The sequence below is a fragment of the Stegostoma tigrinum genome, chromosome 19 (assembly GCF_030684315.1).
Source record: "Stegostoma tigrinum isolate sSteTig4 chromosome 19, sSteTig4.hap1, whole genome shotgun sequence".
In the NCBI taxonomy this organism is placed as follows: Eukaryota; Metazoa; Chordata; class Chondrichthyes; order Orectolobiformes; family Stegostomatidae; genus Stegostoma; species Stegostoma tigrinum.
The window spans coordinates 10,436,414-10,455,374 of NC_081372.1; the positions used below are offsets into that span (position 1 = coordinate 10,436,414).

The following is an 18,961-nucleotide window of genomic DNA, read 5'->3' on the forward strand; positions in this document are numbered from 1 at the left end:
CAGCCCACCTATGATTTTGAAAACCTCTACCAAATCTCCTCTCAACTGCCTTCCCTCCAAGGAGAACAGTCCCAACGTTTTAAATTTGTCCTCATAACTGACATTTTTCAATCCTGAAACTATTCTTGCAAATTGCTTCTGCACTCTCTCCAATGCATTCACATCTATCCTAAAATGTGGCGTTTACAATGGTGAACAATAAAAAAATTTTTTAATCGAGAAAGGTCTTATCAACTTGTGGTGCCAGCTTGGAAGATTTGCGGATCTTAGCTCCAGATTTTTCTGTTGTTGGGAATAGAAACAGGCCACTTAACAGGCCTGGAACCTGTTCCAAACCATCTAATGAGATCATGCTTGACTTCCAAATAGACTCTAAATGGCTGTACTTGGACCAAATCTTCATATGTTTGGTTAACAAAAATCTATTGCACATAGAATTTTTAAAATATATTAATGCACATAATGTGGGCATCACTGGCTAGGTCAGCATTTATCATCCATACCTAATTGCCAAGTAGATAGTTAACATTCAAACACATTGCTGTGAGTCTGTAGTCACATGTGGAAGTCAGTCACAGATGAAGGAAGGATGCAGAATTCAGAGAGTCAGATGGGTTTTTACATAAATCAACAGTGGTTACATGGTCGCCAGTAAACTAGCATTTTAATTTCAGGTTTTTACTGAACTCAAATTTTACCACCTGCCATGATGAGACTCAAAACCACATCCCTGGAATATTAACCTGGAGTTCTCAATTACTAGCTCAGCAACACTAACACTAGCCTACTGCCTCCTGTAAGTCAAGCGCTAACTGCCAGTTGATAAAGTGAGTTCTCAATGTCTGCTACATAGTGTGTAGCTATGTTTCTTAATTACATTCTTGAATGGTCTGGGATCTAATTTGTGGACTGTACATCCAAATCCTAGACTCGTCTACCAGCAGAAATAGTTTCCCCTCTATCAGCCTTGTTTCTCATAACTTTTATAACTCTGATATTACTTAATCATTCGAAGTCTAAACTGAAAACAAAACCCTAGTTTATGTAATCTCACTTTGCTATTAACTCTTTAGATATAGATATTATCCTGGTAAACCTACGCTTCATTCCTTCCAGGGAAAATATAAGCTTCCCAAGGTATGGTGTCCGTAACTTAGTCTCAGAACTTGTGGCTTCATGAACTAGAATTCTGTATAGCTGATGTTCCTGCAAATGCTCCAAAACTATTTAATTGTAACAAAGTTTGAATTTAGGTGTCCAGTGTTCCAAGGCACCATGACATACACTACTCAGACCTGCTCAGCTTTTCCAGTATCAGAGATAATGGGAACTGCAGATGCTGGAGAATTCCAAGATAATAAAATGCGAGGCTGGATGAACACCTGCTGTGTTCATCCAGCCTCGCATTTTATTATCTTGGAATTCTCCAGCTTTTCCAGTAACTTTGTTTTTGCACTCTAGCTTATTATGGCCCTGACGTCGTTTCTAATGCGAGATTCTAGATGTTGGGGTCAAAGTTTACAAATAAGGGTTGCTCATTTTAGACAGATATGGAGAATAATTTCAGAGGATTAAGTCTGTTTGAAACTGCATTCCTTAAAAAGGCAGAAGGTGCAGAATCTAAATTACTTTTTAAAGGGAGAGTAAGACAGACTTGCTTACTGAGCCAGTGTGTTAGATTGAAGAGGTTTCATCACCCTACTAGGTAACATTGTCAGTGCGCCTCTGGTCAAGCGTTGGTGTTCTGTCCTGCTAGTTATTTACACGCCTTAGGTTGCTGGGGTGCTTGGCATTAGCTCCGGTGCTGTTTTTCAGTGGTTCATATATCAGGTTCAGTTCAATGCATGTGTTGATGGAGTTCCGGTTGGAATGCCAGTTCTCCAGAAATTCCTGACATGGCTCTGTTTGTCTTGTGCAATTATGGATGTGGTGTCCCAGTCAAATTCTGGTCCTTATCTGTCCACGTGTATTGAGACCAGTGAGAATTGGTCACGTCTCTTGGTGACTAGTTGGAGTTCGTGTATCCGTGTTAGCTTTCTTCCAGTTTGGCCTATGTAATGTTTCTTACAGTTCTTGCATGGTATTTTTACATAATATTAACTTTACTGTTTGTAATGGGATCCCTTATGCTCATCAGTAGCTGTCACAAGGTGGTTGTTGGTTTGTGGGCTACCCTGACACCTAGGGGTCAGAGCAGTCCTGTGGTCATCTCCGGAATGTCTCTGATGTACAGTAATTTGACTGGTGTGTTTTGTCGTCATTATGGTCTATCGTGGGGGCCATGGCAGACTATGCTTTCTGGGTATCCACTGCTTTTTAAAAAAACTCCAATGAGGTGCTCCAGTTCTGCTTCGCACAATTCCAAGTTGCTGCAGAGTGCTGTGGCCTGTTTGAATAATGCCCTGATGCAGCTCCGTTTATGGGTGTTGGGGTGGTTGCTGGAAATAATCTGGTCCATATGCGTGGTCTTTCTGTATATACTAGGCCGGAGTTTCCTGTGGTTCTTACACTCTACCATTACGTCTAGGAAGGGTAGTTGGCTATTGTCCTCTTCTTTTGTGAATTTTATTCCAGTGAGGATGTTGTTTGTGTGTTGATGGGTTTCTTCTAGTCTTGAGCATTTGATAGTATCGAAGGTGTCATCAACATAGCAGAACCAAAATTTGGGTTGTATAGTGGAGAGCACTGTTCGTTCTACCACTGGTCATCACCACTTCTGCAATCAGTCCTGATATTGGGGATCCCATTGGTGTTCTGTTGATTTGTTTGAATATATGGTTGTTGAAAGTGAAGTGGGTTGTGAGGCACAGATCCAGCAGTTTTAGGGTGCCTACCTCGATACTGCTGGTGTCGTGGGGCACCTGCCTTCCTGATTTGTCCAGTTGGGTGACAATTGTCTCTTTTTGGCTAAGTCAATATTTATGGTTGCAAATAGTGCTGTTACGTCGAAGGATATCATTGTCTCGTCCTCTTCTATTCTGGTGTCCTTGATGACCACAGGACTATTCCAACCCCTAGGTATCGGGGTAGCGCACAAACCAACAACCACCCTGTGATAGCTGCTGACAAACATAAAAGGATTCCATACCTAAAAACAATAAAACTAATGAAATGTGCAAAATACCGTGCAAGGGCTGAGAGAAATATTACATAGGCCAAACTGGAAGAAAACTGACAATAAGGATACACGAACACCAACCAGCCACCAAGAGACAGACCAGTTGTCACTGGTCTCAATACACATGGACAGCGAAGGTCACTAATTTGACTGGGACACCACACCCATAATAGCACAAGGCAAACAGTGACATGCCAGGGAATTCCCGGACGCCTAACATTCCAACTGGAACTCCAAACACATTGAGCTGGACCTGATATACATACCACTGAAAAACAGAACCGGAAGTGATGCCAACCATCCCAGGCAAACAGAGGCATAAATAACAAGCAGGACAGAATATCAACGTTTCACCAGAGATGCATGGACGACGTTACAGAGCAGGGTGACGAAACGTCTGCAATCAAAAGCACCGGCTCAGCAAGCAAGTCTACAACCTCATCGACAACCCGAACCACAAATCTTCTCAAAAACTTTAGGCTTTTGATTCCCTAGTGGCTGAAAGACCATCAGGGGTCTGCAGCAACGTACAACATAAATTCATATCAGCCACAATCTTACTGAATGACGGAACAGGCTTGAGGGGGCTAATCTTGATCCATGTTCATGTGTACTTGCTTAAATGTAGACTTTTCACATCTGCATGTCATTTTATTATTGTTTAAAGATCAAGCTAAGAAGAAAAATTATAGTGCCAGAAACATGTACAAATATCATGTTCTAGACATTTCTATGCAGATAACAGTTGGGTGTCCAAATGCTGGCATCTCTGAAGCGTTGCTATGGAAATGCTGGCATACATTGGAAAGGTATCGTTTGCTGAATTAACCTTTCGAATACTGGAAGATTTTTGTAGCATTTAAAAATGGGTAAACATTCATCTTGCATACTTTGGCAGCTGGGAACATAATTTTAGCTCTCTCGTTATTACGTCACCTAATCAAGGAAAATGAACTTCTCTGTTATTTCAGCTTTTTAATGAAGGTATCCAAAAATATCACTGCTCAGAAAACACCCAAAATACAATTTTGCAAAATACAATTTGTTCTCACTATAAAAATAGCTGCAGCGGACGCTTCATTGTTCAGAGAAGCAATGCCAAGACACCAGTTGCTGAGATGCCCAAAACTTACAGATGAAATATCAAGATTAAATAAATACTTTCTAAATAAAGCCATACAAAAGGGCTTACCCTCAAGAATTTGTCCAAAAAGAGAGCACGCTCACGAGTCATTTAAAAAAAAGTATTATGTCGTGGCCCGGCTTTCAAATCAGAGTTGCCACCTTCGCTCCATTTCCAAAGCCAATGAAAAAATGTTCTCATCAAGCCTCAAAGCCTGGTCACTGATGGCTGAGATGCTGGGAGCTGAAACTGGATGATGAGTCACATTTCAATGTCTAACCTGAAACATGGCAGAAACAACACTCACCAATGCCAGTCAACGTATGATAAATTGTGCTTTAAACTTCTGAATGTTCAGAGAATCTACTCACATGGACATATTTTCAAACAAATTCCCAGAAATAAGGCCGTCTGTAGAATCGTACCCTACAGTATCCTTTAGCGCTGAAAGACCGATAGCTGACAGAGGCCACTAGTCTGAAAGCAAAATAGAAACAAAGCATCTACTAAGCTGTATCTTCACAGACGCACATAATGACTTTCATGAAGTTAGATGATGTTGACACTGGTCACAAACCAGACACCTATGCAACAGCATAATATTAACTTGAGCCATCTGGGCCAAGTTCAAAACCAAGATACTTAATTCTACTGTTAGTTAGCACCAGTTTCTACTAAATAATCATAGAATAAAATGAACGCATGGCAGACTTGCTGAGGAAACGGAACATGTGCTGAAACTCGACAATACTGCTGATCCTTCATCTTAGGCCTCTCAGTAAAATGCAAATTTGCTTACTTCCAACATTGTCTGTAGACTACAAACCTTGTTAAACAACTAAACAGGGTGACCTAGGTCAGTGCACTTGGATCATGACCATGATTGCCATTTGCTGTTTTCATGCAAAAAAGATGGAAATGCAAAATTTCTATAAGGTTTTTAAAAAATTCTGGAAATTCCATGGTTGAAAATTAAACGAGTTACTTAACAGATATAAACTAATACCCTAATTATAAATGATGGAATTCAAGTATTATAAAACATTTGTTAAAAAATTCTGAAAAATATTAAAATGGAACTGATTTCTTCAGAGGCTGTTATACAGCAGTTCTAATCACTGCATATAATTGCCTCACGACCTAAACTTGAACCGTGACTCCAAAATACGCGAGCCAGGCAACATCTGTGGTACAACTTTTAATTCATCAGTTTCAATCTATTGCCTCCATTCTCCTATTGGCACCTGATTCAGGATATGGAGAGCTGGTAATCAAATCATGCAAGAATAATTTAGTATTTGACTGAAGCTAACTAGGAAAACTCAAAAAAGGGTACCTTTGTAAATTAAAATTAATTTCAGGCTTGAAGAAAGATCATTTAGCAAAATACAACAATGCAGAACAATCCAGGAAATTAGGCACTCCATCATATCTACACATGGAACATATTTCATACCTATAAATTTAATATCAGAGGCATTCAAAATCCTTTTTTAAATTACATTTATTTTTGGGGGATGTGGGCATCACTGGCTGGAAAACCTTTATTGCAAGTCCCTAGTTGCCCTTGTGGAGGTGGTGAGCTGCGTTCTTGAACCACTGCAGTCCACCTGCTGTGAATTGACCCATAATGACAGTAGGGAGGGAATACCTGGACAATGACCTACTGATAGTGAAGGAATGGTAATATATTTCCAAGCCAGGATAGTAAGGGAGTTGGAAGGGAGCTTGAAGGTGATCGTGTTCCCACGTAGCCTCGGCCCTTGTCCTTCTAGATGGAAGTGGTCGTGGGTTTGGAAGGTGCTGTCTAAGGATCTTTGGCGAATTTTCTACAATCCACCTTTTAGACCATACACGCTGCTGCTACTGAGTGTTGATGGTGGTGGGAATGAATGCTTGTGAATTGACTGGCATCACGTGATGATCAAGAGTACACTGATGAAGTTGTAAATTGGTTGTGTTGGATTTGTATCAGTGATAATGGGAACTGCAGATGCTGGAGAATCCAAGACAACAAAGTGTGGAGCTGGATGAACACAGCAGGCCAAGCAGCATCTCAGGAGCACAAAAGCTGATGTTTTGGGCCTAGACCCGAGATCCCCTCTCTGATGAAGGGTCCAGCCCGAAACGTCAGCTTTTGTGCTGAGATGCTGCTTGGCCTGCTGTGTTCATCCAGCTCCACACTTTGTTATCTCGTATTGGATTTGTTCTGCTTTTTACATACAAGACAGACCTGGCCAATTTTCCACATTGTCAGGCAATGCCAGTGTTGTAACCGTACTGGAAGAGCTTGGCTAGGGAAGCAACAAGTCCTGGAACACAAGTTTTCAGTCTTATTTCCAGAATGTTGTCAGGGCCCATAGCTTGTGCAGTATCCAGTGCCTCCAACCATTTCTTGATATCATGTGGAGTGAATCAAATTGGTTGAAGACTCGTATCTGTAACGCTGGGGATCACTGAAGGAGGCCGAGATGGATCATCCACTCATCACTTCTGGCTGAAGACTGCTGTGAAATCTTCTGCCTTATCTTCTGCACTGATGTACTGAGCTCTTCCATCATTGAAGATGGGGATATTTGTGGAATTTCTTCCTCCAGTGAGTTGCTCAGTTGACCACCACCATTCATGACTGAATGTGCAACGCAGTGGAGCTTAGATCAATTCTGATAGTTGTGGGTTTGTTTAGCCCTGTCTATCATTTGCTCACTTATGCTCTTTGGCACGCAAGCAGTCCTGTTTGGTAGTTTCACCAGGCTAACACCTCGTTTTCAGGTTTGCCTGCTGCTGCTCATGGCATGCCCTCCTGCACTCTACAATGAACTAAGTTTGATCCCCTGGCTTGATGGCAATGATTGAGTGGTGTTTATGCCCATGCCTTGAGGCTGCAGATTGTGCAGTACAATTCTGCTCCCGTTGATGGCCCATAGCATCTCATGAATGCCCAGTTTTGAGTTGCTAGATCTGTTTGAAGTTTGTCCTATTTAGCATGGTGTTAGTATCACACAACATGATGGAGGTTATTCTCAATGTGAAGTCTCCAAAAGGACTATGCAGCGATCACTGTTACCGATACTTGGTCAGCCAGCAGATTGGTAAGGATGAAGTCAACACTGCTTTTCCAGATAGTTTGTTCCTACACCACTGCTGCAGACCCAGTCTAGCAGCTATATCCTTTATGCACGATCAGTAGCATGATCATGCTGCCAAGGCAGTCTTGGTGGTGGAAATTTATATCCCCACCCAGAGTATACGTTGTGCTGTTACCATTCTCAGTACTTACTCCAAGGGTTATTCAACATGGAGGAATACCAATTCATCAGCTGAGGGAGGATGGTACACGGTCATCAGTAGGAGATTTCCCTACCCATGTTTAACCTGAAGCCAAAAGATTTCATGGGGTCCAGAGTTAATGTTGAGGACTCCCGGGGGCAACTTCCTTCCAACTGCATATCACGGTGCTGCCAGTGGGCTTGACATATCCAGGGATGGTGAAAGTGGTATCTGGGACATTGTATGCTATGATTCCATGACTATGACAAGTTAAGTAGGATGTTGCTTCACCAGTCCGTGAGACAGTTCTCCCAATTTTGGCACTAGCATTAGTAAGGACGACTCTGCAGGGCCACTAGGGCTATTTCTGTCATCGTCTCTTCTGGTGCTTAGATCAATGCCAGATGATCCATCCAGCTCAATTTCATTGAGACTTTGTAGGGATTGGTACAACTCAGTGGCTTGCTAGGTCATTGTAGATAGTAGCCGAGAGTCAACCACATTGCTGCGGTCTGAAGTCACATGCAGGCCAGTGCAAATGAGGATGGCAGATGACATTAGTGAACCAGATGGGTTCTGCCAACAATCCACATGGTCATCAGATTAACTCCAGATTTTCCTTCTATTATTGAATTCAAATTCCACCATCTGCCAAGTCCGACTATTGGCTGAATTTCTGAATTAGTAGTCCAGCAATAAATACCACTCAGCCATCATCTACTTACACTCACCTATATTCTTCCATTCTTTTGGAATTAGAATTTAAGCGGTTTAATTATATGTACAAAACACTGTACAGCACAATATACTTCAGGCCAATTTAGAAAACTGGAAAACCAAAACTTTCAAATAAAAGATAAACTGTGTACAGAATATGGCCTACATTATCCTGCACCCCACAAAGCAACAGAACTGTTCATTTTTTTTCATTCATGGCACATAGATATTGCTGGCCAGACAGCATTTATTGCTCATCCCTAGTTGTCCTTGAGAAGGTGATGGTGAGCATTTGGGAAGGAATTCCAGGATTTTAACCCAATGACAGAGAAAGAATGGCAATATATTTCTAAGTCAGGTTGATAAATGGTTTGGAGGAGAATTTCAAGGTGGTGGTGTTCCCATGTATCAGCTGCCTTTGTTTTTCAAGACAGAAGTAGCCACATAGTTTGGAAGGTGTAGTCCAAGGATCTTTGGTGAATTTCTGCAAGCATCCTGTAGATAGTATACACTGTTGCTACTGAGCATCAGAGGTGGATAGAATAGTTGTTTGTGGACGTGGCACCAATCGAGCTGCCTGCTTTGTCCTGGATGCTATCAAGCTTCCTGAGTATTGTTGAAGTTGTACCCATCCAGGTAACTGGAAAGAATTCCTTCACTCCTGACTGGTGCCTTATAGAGATGACGGACAGGCTTTGGGAGTCAGGTAGTAAGTCACCTGCTGCAGCATTCCTAGCTTTTGCAACTGCGTTTATGTGGCAAATCCAACTGAGTTTCTGGTCAATGGAAGCCCCACAAATGTTGACAGTGGAGAATTCAGTGATAGTAATACCCTTGAATATCAAGGCCAGTGGTTAGAATGCCTCTTACTAGAGATAGCCATTATCTGCTTTTGTGTGGCACAATGTTGCTTGCCACTTATTAGCCCAAGCTTGGACACTGTACAGTTTTTTTTTGCATTTGCTCATGGACTGACTGCTTCAGTAACTGAAGAGTCGCAAATGGTGCTGAACATTGGTAAATGTCTTCACTTCTGATGTTATGCTGGATGGAAGATTAAAAATGTTACAGCTGCACTTCAGAATATTTTAGAATAGAATGCAAATCTTACACAGGAACTCCTAGAACCTTGGAACTGAGTTCTTGAAGACAAATGCAAGTGGTTCACCAGAATTCCAGAACTCAGTCCCACCTACAGCAGAGATGTGTAATAACACCTGTGAACAGCTTAAATTTAAAAACTATTATTGTGAATGGACTGATCTAATGGCAGGGCAGAATAGGTAGCTAGCTAGCAGTAATCCAGAGTCAAAGGAATAGAGATTAGTCAAAACCATGTTGGCTAACAAAGATTTAAGTATTACCTTCAAAAGGAAATTGATAACTACTTCAAGGAGCAAAAATTATAAGGATGTGGGAAAACAGTTAGGGTTGACAGCTAATTGATCTCTAGAACAGCTGGTCTGGATAGATGGATTTTCTGATTAACATGAGAAATTTTGGGAGTAGGCCATTTAGCACTTCCAGTCTGTTCCATCACCCAATTAGCTCTCAGCTAATCTTACACTTCAGCTACTCACACTGATGCTGTAACTTTGTATTTTTTTGTGTATTAAGGGAACCAAGAGGTAATTCTCTTTTGTGAGCATATACATTTCCCGTTACTTGCAGTACAGAATTTTAAAAATTCACAACTCTAGAACATTAGCTGAATTTTTGAATTAATAGTCCAGCAATAATACCACTAGGCCACCTTGATGCTTTTCGACAGGGCATCTATAAAAATTTGCAAGTATGTTTACGGACATGCCAAATTTCCTTCGCCTTATATTCTTGAGTACATTTGTAACTCGGGTTGTGGGTACTATGGTTGGTTTGCTTGTCAAGCTGGTTCGTTAGTTTGCAGATATTTCATTAGTCTGCTGGATATCATCATCAGTGCAGCCTCCATGCGTACAAAGAGGACCACCAGTTCGATTGGGGCAACGTCAGGATCCTAAGACAAGCTAAACAGAGACAAGCACAGGAATTCCTAGAGGCTTGGTTCTCCAAGCCGGCCATCAATAAACACAGAATTAGACCCTATATACACAGCACTACGAAGAAATCTCAGAAATGAGGTAACCAACTCCAATGGATCCCAGAGTTTAAAGTGCAAACGGCAAAGTACAACAACGCTTCAACTGAAGCTGCACTGAAGATTTTACCCAGCAGGCTAATGAAACGTCTACAAACAAATGAACCTGCTTGGTGCGTGAGCAGACCAACCATGGTTTCCTTAGCCTTGTTACAAACTAGAAGTGTTGCAGTCCTTCTCTGACCATAGCATCAACAAAGGTTGACCAGGACAGATTGTTGCTCGTCACTACCAGGAATTTGATACTCTCAGCTCACCTCAGAACCAGTGATATAGACAGTGATGCACCAGCCACTCCATTTCCTGAAATCAGTGACAAACTCCTTTACTTTACTTATGTTGGTGGAGAGATTTGTTGTCTTTACACCATGGTGTTAAGCACTCAATCTCCTTCCTGTACTCTGACTTATCGTTGTTTGAGATCTGACCTACATGGTGGTGTCATTAAAAAAGTTGTAAATGGAGTTGATGTGGAATTTGGCCACACAAACTTGTATATGACAAGTATAGCAGGGGACTGAATATGCAGCCTTGTAGACATCAGTATTGAGGGATATTGTGGAAGCAATGTTGCTTATCCTTAGTGACTGCAGTCTGTTGGTCAGGAAGTCGAAAATGCATTTAAACGTGGGGAACAGAGACCTAGGTCCTACAGTTTGCAGGTGAGCTTATTTGGAACAATGGTGTTGAATGGTGCTGCAGAGCTGCAGTCAATAAGTAGGAACCCGACATAGGTATCCTTGTTGTCAGATGTTCCAGGGATGAGTGTAGGGCCAGGTAGATGGCATCTGTTGTGGCCTTGTTGCATTAGCTGGCGAACTGCAAGGGATCAAGGCAATCTGGGAGGCTGCAACTGATGTGAACCATGACCAACCTCTCGACGTACATCATAATTATGGATGTGAGAGCAACCAGGCAGTACTCAATGGGGCAAGCTACATGATTTTTCTTTGGCACTGGGATGATGGCAGCCCTCTTGAAGCAGGTGGGGACTTCAGAATGTACTAAGGAGAGACACGTCAGCTGATCAGCATAGGATACAAGTGCTCAGCCGGGGGCTCCATTCACGCCATTCACTTTCTGGGGGTTCACGCTTAAGGAGGCTGACATATCATCTGCAGCGGTCACAGAGGGTGAAAAGAACAGGTGGTATCATGTCACGGCCCTTTTTTTCAAAGCTAGAATGCATTGAGCTCAATTGGGCAAGGATGTAATGACACCCACAATTCTATTCGACTTCGCTTTGTGCCCATTCTGTTGTGTAAGCCTTGCCAGAATGCACTCTTTGCTTCAATATGGAGTAGGATACAGACAGCAGTCAGGATACCGGAGGTGAAATCGTGTGATACGTAGTATAGATGGCATTTCACTGTCAAATATTTTAGGCCCAGGGAGCAGCAATGTGCCAGGGTCACCATGTTGGAGCACCAGGTGGTGTTGATTAGGAGGCAGGCCCCACCTCCCCTTGTCTTATCCAAGGATACCAAGTGGTATATTTGTTAAACTGAGAAGCCCTCAGGTTATAAGGTAAAGTCAGGCATAGTAGGGGTGACACGTCTTTGAAACAGCACACACGGCAGTCCCTCAATTCTCTAAGGGAAATGAATCTAGGTTTGAGTTCATGTTTTTTGTCCTCAATGGATCGGGGCATGCAGTGGGACTTGAAACCTCAGAGTTCCAGTCTCACCTCAAGACCAGTAGATCTACCACATTTCCCAGGTGGCTGCTCCTAGTCGATCCTAGACAGTGAAGGAAGTCTGCTCCTTCTAGAGGTAAGCACTGAGCATCTAGAACACTTTCCTAGAAATATGCCTGCACTATAGGAACTGGACCCCAATTTGAATTTGCTTGTGGTTGCACCAGCTGTCCAGTGCTGGAACTTTAGGACATAACATTTGTGCTAGCATATGGGTCAGTGCCTTAGGTATTCACGTCATAGTGGCATTTTGGGTGCTAATGACTGCATTATCATCCCACTGATACCACAGCCTCATGCTGGTCTGAAAATTAATTCCAAACAAACCACATTTTGATTCACAATTTCGACATACAGCTGCACAAATCCATCTTAAAATTCTTGGCAGGTTTGGTAGCGCTCACTCTATTCTCTGAACTGAGATGATCAGTACAAGTATACCAGCATACAACAGACTCTTTAATCATGCCTCCTACCCAACCAGCAAACCTGCTCTGCAGTTAATTCCTCTAATTATACACAGGTAGGATTTAATGCAAAAAGATTCATAATCAGGTAGACTATAGCTCAGACGTGATCTCGACCAGCATTTGTGTGAATTAGAATTACGAAGATTCTATTCTACCTGTGGTTTAAACCAGCAATAACCTCAGTATTTTTAAAAAAATCACAAGTAATAAAATGAAGGGCCTGAAGGGTCTAGGCCCGAAGCATCAGCTTTTGCGTTGCTAAGGTGCTGCTTGGCCTGCTGTGTTCATCCAGCTTCACAGTTTGTTATCTTGGATTCTCCAGCATCTGCAGTTCCCATTATCTCCGAAAACAAATCACATTTGTCTTTGAATGTCAAACACATGATTTTTGTTTTATTGACGCGTGGGACATGGGAATTGCTACCTGGCCAGCAATTATTGCCGGTCCCTAGCTGCCCTTGAAAACATGTAATGTGCTGCCTTCTTGAACCTCAGTAGCGCTGTAGGTAGACCCACAAAGTCCTTCAGGAGAGGCTTCCAGGGTTCTGAGCCAGCAACAGGAAAGGAACAGTGATACATTTCCAAATCTGAATGGTAAGTGACTTGGAGGGCAACTTGTACGTGGTGGGGTTCCCACATATCCACTGCCTTTATTCGAGATGGAAGTGGCTGTGGGTTTGGAAGGTGCTGTCTAAGGAGTCTTGGTGAATTACTGCTTTTTGTTGATGGCACATACTACTGCTACTGAGCGTCAGTGGTGGATGGAGTGAGCATTTGTGGATGTGCTGCCAAGTAAGTGGGTTGCTTTGTCCCAAACATTGTCAGGTTTCTCGAGGGTTGTTGAAGGTGCAACCATCCAGTCACAACGGGAGTCATGAATGGTGCTGAACATTATGTATTCAAACTCCCCACTTCTGACCTTAAAATGGGAGGGGAAGGTGATTGGTGAAGTAAGTGAAGACCTAAGTTGGACAAAGGAGTTCTTGCAGAGTTGTCCTAGAGCTGAGATGATGGACATCCAATAACCAACAATCATCCTCCTATGAGCCAGGTATGACTCCAACTAGCGGAGAGTTTGCACTGATTGCCACTGATTCCAGATTTGCTACGCGTAAGCCAGAACAGGCGAGGACGGCAGATTTCCCTCCATGAAGAACATTGTAATTCAGTAGTTTGGGAATTGCAACTATCCAAATCATGCATGATCTAAGAAGGCACAGTTGCTATAATGCTCTCATATTGTCCAAATTTGGCAAAAGTTTGAAATGTGTTACTTTCCCCACCCCTCAAGACACCAACTATTCAATTGAGGTACAAGTTAAATAATTACCTTGCTTTTTTTGTTGTGCCACAGGTGCCATAAGCATAATTACATCTTGCGAAATCTTTCCAGTCGGTTCTATTTCATACATTTCTGCTGCTGCCACCAACCTCAAAACCCACAAATGTTCCCTCACTTTCATCATACACCACTCAGTCCACAAACTTCACTTTGAACCTCTTACTGACTTTTATACAAATTCTCCACCTCATTCGCATGCATGAGTCTCCTGCAATGTACTAATGAAGCTCAATATATACTTGAGGAACAGCACCTCACCTTCCAACTTGGCACTTTATAACCTTCTGGACTCAACACAAAGATCAGTAGCCTTTGTCTAAAATGGCTGCCTTTTTTTATTTTTGCTTCTGCACTTTGGGTTCATTTTTGTCTCCTGTCAGTGGCAGCTGCTCATGATCATGATTCACACCTCCTCTAGACACGTTTAACTTCTACACTTATTCCACCACCATTTGCTTTTACCTCCCATCAACCCATTTATTATTTAATCTATTGTCTTCCATTCCATCACAGGCTTCCTTTTTGTCCTTCCCCACTCCCAGCCCTGTCTTGGTACTTGTTTAAGATCTTACATTTTTAAATTTTCTACTTCTGATTAAAAGTTAATGAACATGTAAACTGTTTCTCTCCACAAATGCTGAGTGTTTCTAGCATGCAGATTTGGCTTCAGATTTTCAGTATGTTTTGCCCTTTTCAACAAGTGGTTTGCTTTTCATGTACTATGCTCTGACATGCCTCCTGCGTGCATTTTTGATGAAAAGTTAAAAAATCTAACACCAGATCCCAGTTGTTTCATATAATCGTATAGCCTACAGCATCTGCTTAAAACATTTTTACAATTTGGCCACATTATTTTGTAACTGACCTGTCTGAAAACAAAAATTATTCGTCCCCCAACCTGCTTCAAATTCACAAATCTGTGAACTCAAGACAGGTTATATGATGTCAGATGAAAATAAAGATCATACATCACTCTTAAGCACAAGTCAATCTTGTTTTGTAAATGACGTTTAAGTCCGAAAAACAACTTGAAGAAGCAATTGCTCTTCAGTGTTCTTAGTAAAGAAATCCAGAAAAAATTTGGCAATGGCTCTAAGTCTCATACCTTGAAGATAAAGGCAAAGAAATGCAATTCCAAATTCAACTCAAAATAACAATCACAATGATAAACCTGTAGCGAGTCTCAAATAATGCTGTTTGCCTTCTCAGCATACTACCATGGAATGAGAAAATGGCCAGCAACTGTAAATGTGAAGTTGGCAGCCTTTTTATTTAAGAAGGGGTTTGCACTGTGATTTCCACCTCATCTTGATATCACAAAGTATCTTAGATTAACACTGTTTCTTTATTCATAAGGAGTCATCTTGAAATTGTGATTCTGCAGTTCTAAGATGTCTGCCTCTAAAAATGCAAGTGCCAAGAATAAAAACAGAAATTAAAAGGAGAACACACATTCAAAACAAGAAAATACTTCAAAAGATGTACATTTTAATTAAATGTAAAAAATTATGAAAACACGATACATCTACCAACACCTGAAAAATGCAATATCTCAACGCTCCAGTTTTGAATAAAGCACTGCTCAAAAAATTAACCTGTCCCTCCCAGATTGTAAAACATGTCATATATTTTGTTATTTTCAAGCTTTTACTTAAGGGAACACGTTGCTCAAGAAACTAAGAAGTAGCATTAAAATGAAATTTAAGAATCAGCAAAATTATAGTGTGGAAGAGTAGGACAATTTAAAAACTGCAATTAATTTTTTAAGGATAAAATGAGATAAATCTTAACACTACCATGTTTTGCACCATGCTAGTGCATGCCTACATTCTACACTCCAGTTTTCCAGATTGCCCAACTACCAATTTTTCACTGAGTGCCAATGAGGAGGAAAATGTTGAATTTCAATTTCAAGTGCAGAGGTTGTGAATACAAAAGCCTTAAATTATAGCATTTTTATAAAAGTTCACTTTGTTACAAAACAAGATTCAAATCTCACATTAGAGTGGAGGATACACTACATCAAATCCACAGGTTAAGAGACCATGATATCCAGGGACAACACGTGGAAGCTAATCTCACGTCAATAAAGTCAGGAGTATCTGCAAGTGTTCCACAAGTCCTCGGGGAATTCAAAACAATCAGTGCACCTACCTGGTCTTTAGGATCGTGAACGTCCTCACTTTTGCGGGGGGTGGGGGGGCAGAGGCAAAGAAGGAAAAAGAAGATCAAAACTAGAAACTCTTCAGAAATCCATATTTACAAAATGATACATCAAGTTTGGTCACTGTAGTAATTTCTCTCTTCAAGGACTAACTATTCAGAAAACATACATCTCCCTGCTTAAACAACCTCACAACAAAGTCCTGACAGAAGTTGCGAAATAAACATGCACCAGGGCAAAAGGACCACATCCTAGTGAGACCATTTTTATAAAATTTGAGTGACAGTGAGAATGTCAGTAACACAGATTAGTCTTCCTTTTTCAAAATTACAGCAATTATGAAAATAAGCAGTACAGCAATAGCCACATTTTTTACATATTTTAACAAACTTAAAGGCCTGAACTTCCGTTTCGATAGCACTTTTCACAACTCATCTCAAAGTTTTAACTGTCAGGCAATTAAGTAATTGTGAAATAGTCAGTGTTGTAAGGCAGGGAAACACAGCCACCAAACTGCATACTAAAAGACCTTACAAATACTAAAGGAATGTTCCTAACCAATTGTGTGTATGAAGGATGAGGGACAAACCAATACCAGCCAGAGTACCAGATGAATTCCCCAGTTCTTCCAATGGCGCCAAGGGGGTTTTATGTCCATCCAAGAGGGGTGACATCACTGATAGTACAGGGTGTTCTGAGTAATGCAATGGCTTGCCGCCTGGATGCTGTGCTCATGTACCAAGAGTGGAGCTTGTGTTGTATAAGACAGTTAGGATGTGAAAGGGTTGATGTAACTGAGGGTCACCATATCTCAGGCAATATACAAGGTTGAGAAGGTGGGACCTCAGCCTGCACAGAAGTTGAACCCACACTGTTGACATCACTCTCGTCACAAACAGCCTTCCAGCCAACTGACGTAACCAACTCTCTGTAGTAACATAAACACTAGATGCCGTACAAATGTACCAGGTAATTATATTTTTAAAGAAATCAACTGGCTGCAAAGCACTCTAGGTCATCCACAGGACGTAAAAGAAAGAATATGGATTTTATATACTACCTTTCAGACTTGAGGATGTTCTAAAAACCCCCTAACAATAAAGTCCTTTCAAAGCATAACAGCTAGTGAAACCTTGTGCTACATAAATACAAGGGTCGTTTTTTAAGTATCTAGCAATAACTAAGTTCTACTACTGAATGGATTTCAGTTTCACTGGATGTGCAACTGCCCATTAAAGGGGCTCATCGAGGGCCGAAGGGCCTGTTCCGCACTGTATTGTTCTAAAGATTTTGCCTGGAATTCAAGGAAGTTTGAGCCCCTTAGCTGCACTTCATGGTAGTGGTTCAGGGGCAATCTGTTTAACAAAAAAAAGCACACAGCCAGATGCTCCCCTGGCTTTGTCAACCAGAGGATGCAGTGTCCTCAAGCTTGGAGATGGGAAGGAAAAGAAATTTACCACTTACTCTGTTCTCAAATGGTTCACATCAGGATATTGTGCCCCAGACGGCAATATTTGTCTGACACTTAACTGAAACCAGGTTTCAGTTGTGAAGCAAGACAGTATAGTGATTGAGCTCCACGAACTATCAGAAAAAGAAGTCTTGTATTTACTGTGCATGGTCATATTCCAGAAATCATGCTTTACAGAACTGAAATACAGAGCATGCTTTTTTAATGTTAACTGCAAAACAAATTCAGGTTATCTGGCTTCTACGGACTAAATGATGTTGTGTTATTGGATTAATTTTCTTAGCACATAAAACTTAATTGGTTAAACATGCACAAACGGGTATATGTTAGTCACCATTTCGTGGCAGTTTCTTCAGACCTGGAGCGGGAAATTTGCAAGCGTCTGTAATGTGCAAGCTTCCTTCAAAAATAATGCCGTCCAACCGAACACAGGATTTACAGCAATTAAAATTCTGCAGCCTTAAAAGCTGAAGCCACCCTAAATAGAGTGCTAGTTTAGGAGCAAAATGATGCATTGTACAGCACACAAACTGGTACTACATTGAAGGCTACATGATATTTGCTAGTTACTGTATTGCAATGATGAGTTTGTGGAGATGGTGATAATCAATTTTCAATTTTCTTGTGCTGGCAGAATGTGTCATATTTCTATCACAAATCATACACAAAGGCATTAACATTGAATGATTAATACTTTTTAATCATGCAAGATTACTGACTAATAATTAATTCACGGAACTGAAGATACTCATCAGTGAATTCAAAGTAGTTATCTACCACAGTTCCGGTCACCAAATGACTCAATTTACTTGCCCATCAGTAAACCCGTAAATTACAATGTTTTTTTGACACTTCTCATAAAGTCACAAAGTTTACGTGGCCCTGTTCAATTTCGATTATGCCACCCCAAATTCCCACTGTAATTAATAAATGTTGCTAAATATTACCGTGCTAAAATTTATAAATCACAAATAAACCTTAAAAACTGTACTTCAAAATTGCTATTAAGGATTAAATCTTAGTTACCCACGCATACCCCACTGAATAATCAAAGATAGGTCCAAGTGCTGATTTAAATCAAAACAACAGCATTTTTCCCAATATTTATCAAAGATGGGAGAAACAAATCATTCCAACATTAATGTTATCAATTGTATCATATTTACTTTCAATTAATGGTATTTATTCCACTCCAAAATAAATGCTATTTTATTCAGAAGGTAGTCTTACTATAGTGGACATGGTAAAATTTTTCACAATCCAAGGAAAATCTAAAATGTTATTTCCTGTTCCTCATCCATACTTCAAATCTAATCAATAAATCAAGTCACTTCTGATTTATGTTATCCATTTTGTACACCAATCTGTGGAACTTCATCCTCTGCAGCTTGTTAAAATACAGAGATATACTGCGAAGGGTGCATTCAAACTTGCACTAATCATTTGCAGGTAT

The 18,961-nt window shown here is 40.9% G+C and overlaps 1 protein-coding gene across 8 annotated transcripts in view; it reads right to left on the reverse strand.

Moving 5' to 3' along the window:
• Positions 1–18,961, reverse strand: part of LOC125461204 (casein kinase II subunit alpha) — a 92,306-nt gene that overhangs the window by 67,324 nt on the left and 6,021 nt on the right. For 4 of the 8 annotated variants that reach the window (XM_048549709.2, XM_048549703.2, XM_048549711.2 and 1 more), the window contains exons 2-4: positions 16,028–16,055; positions 4,613–4,718; positions 4,311–4,521 (exon numbers count right to left, since the gene is read on the reverse strand). The exons of 1 other annotated variant lie outside the window; for it this stretch is intronic. The gene's annotated coding sequence lies outside the window, so the exon portion shown is untranslated. The remainder of the gene's footprint in view (positions 1–4,310; positions 4,522–4,612; positions 4,719–16,027; positions 16,056–18,961) is intronic. 3 more of the 8 variants (XM_048549705.2, XM_048549704.2, XM_048549707.2) reach the window with 3 other exon arrangements.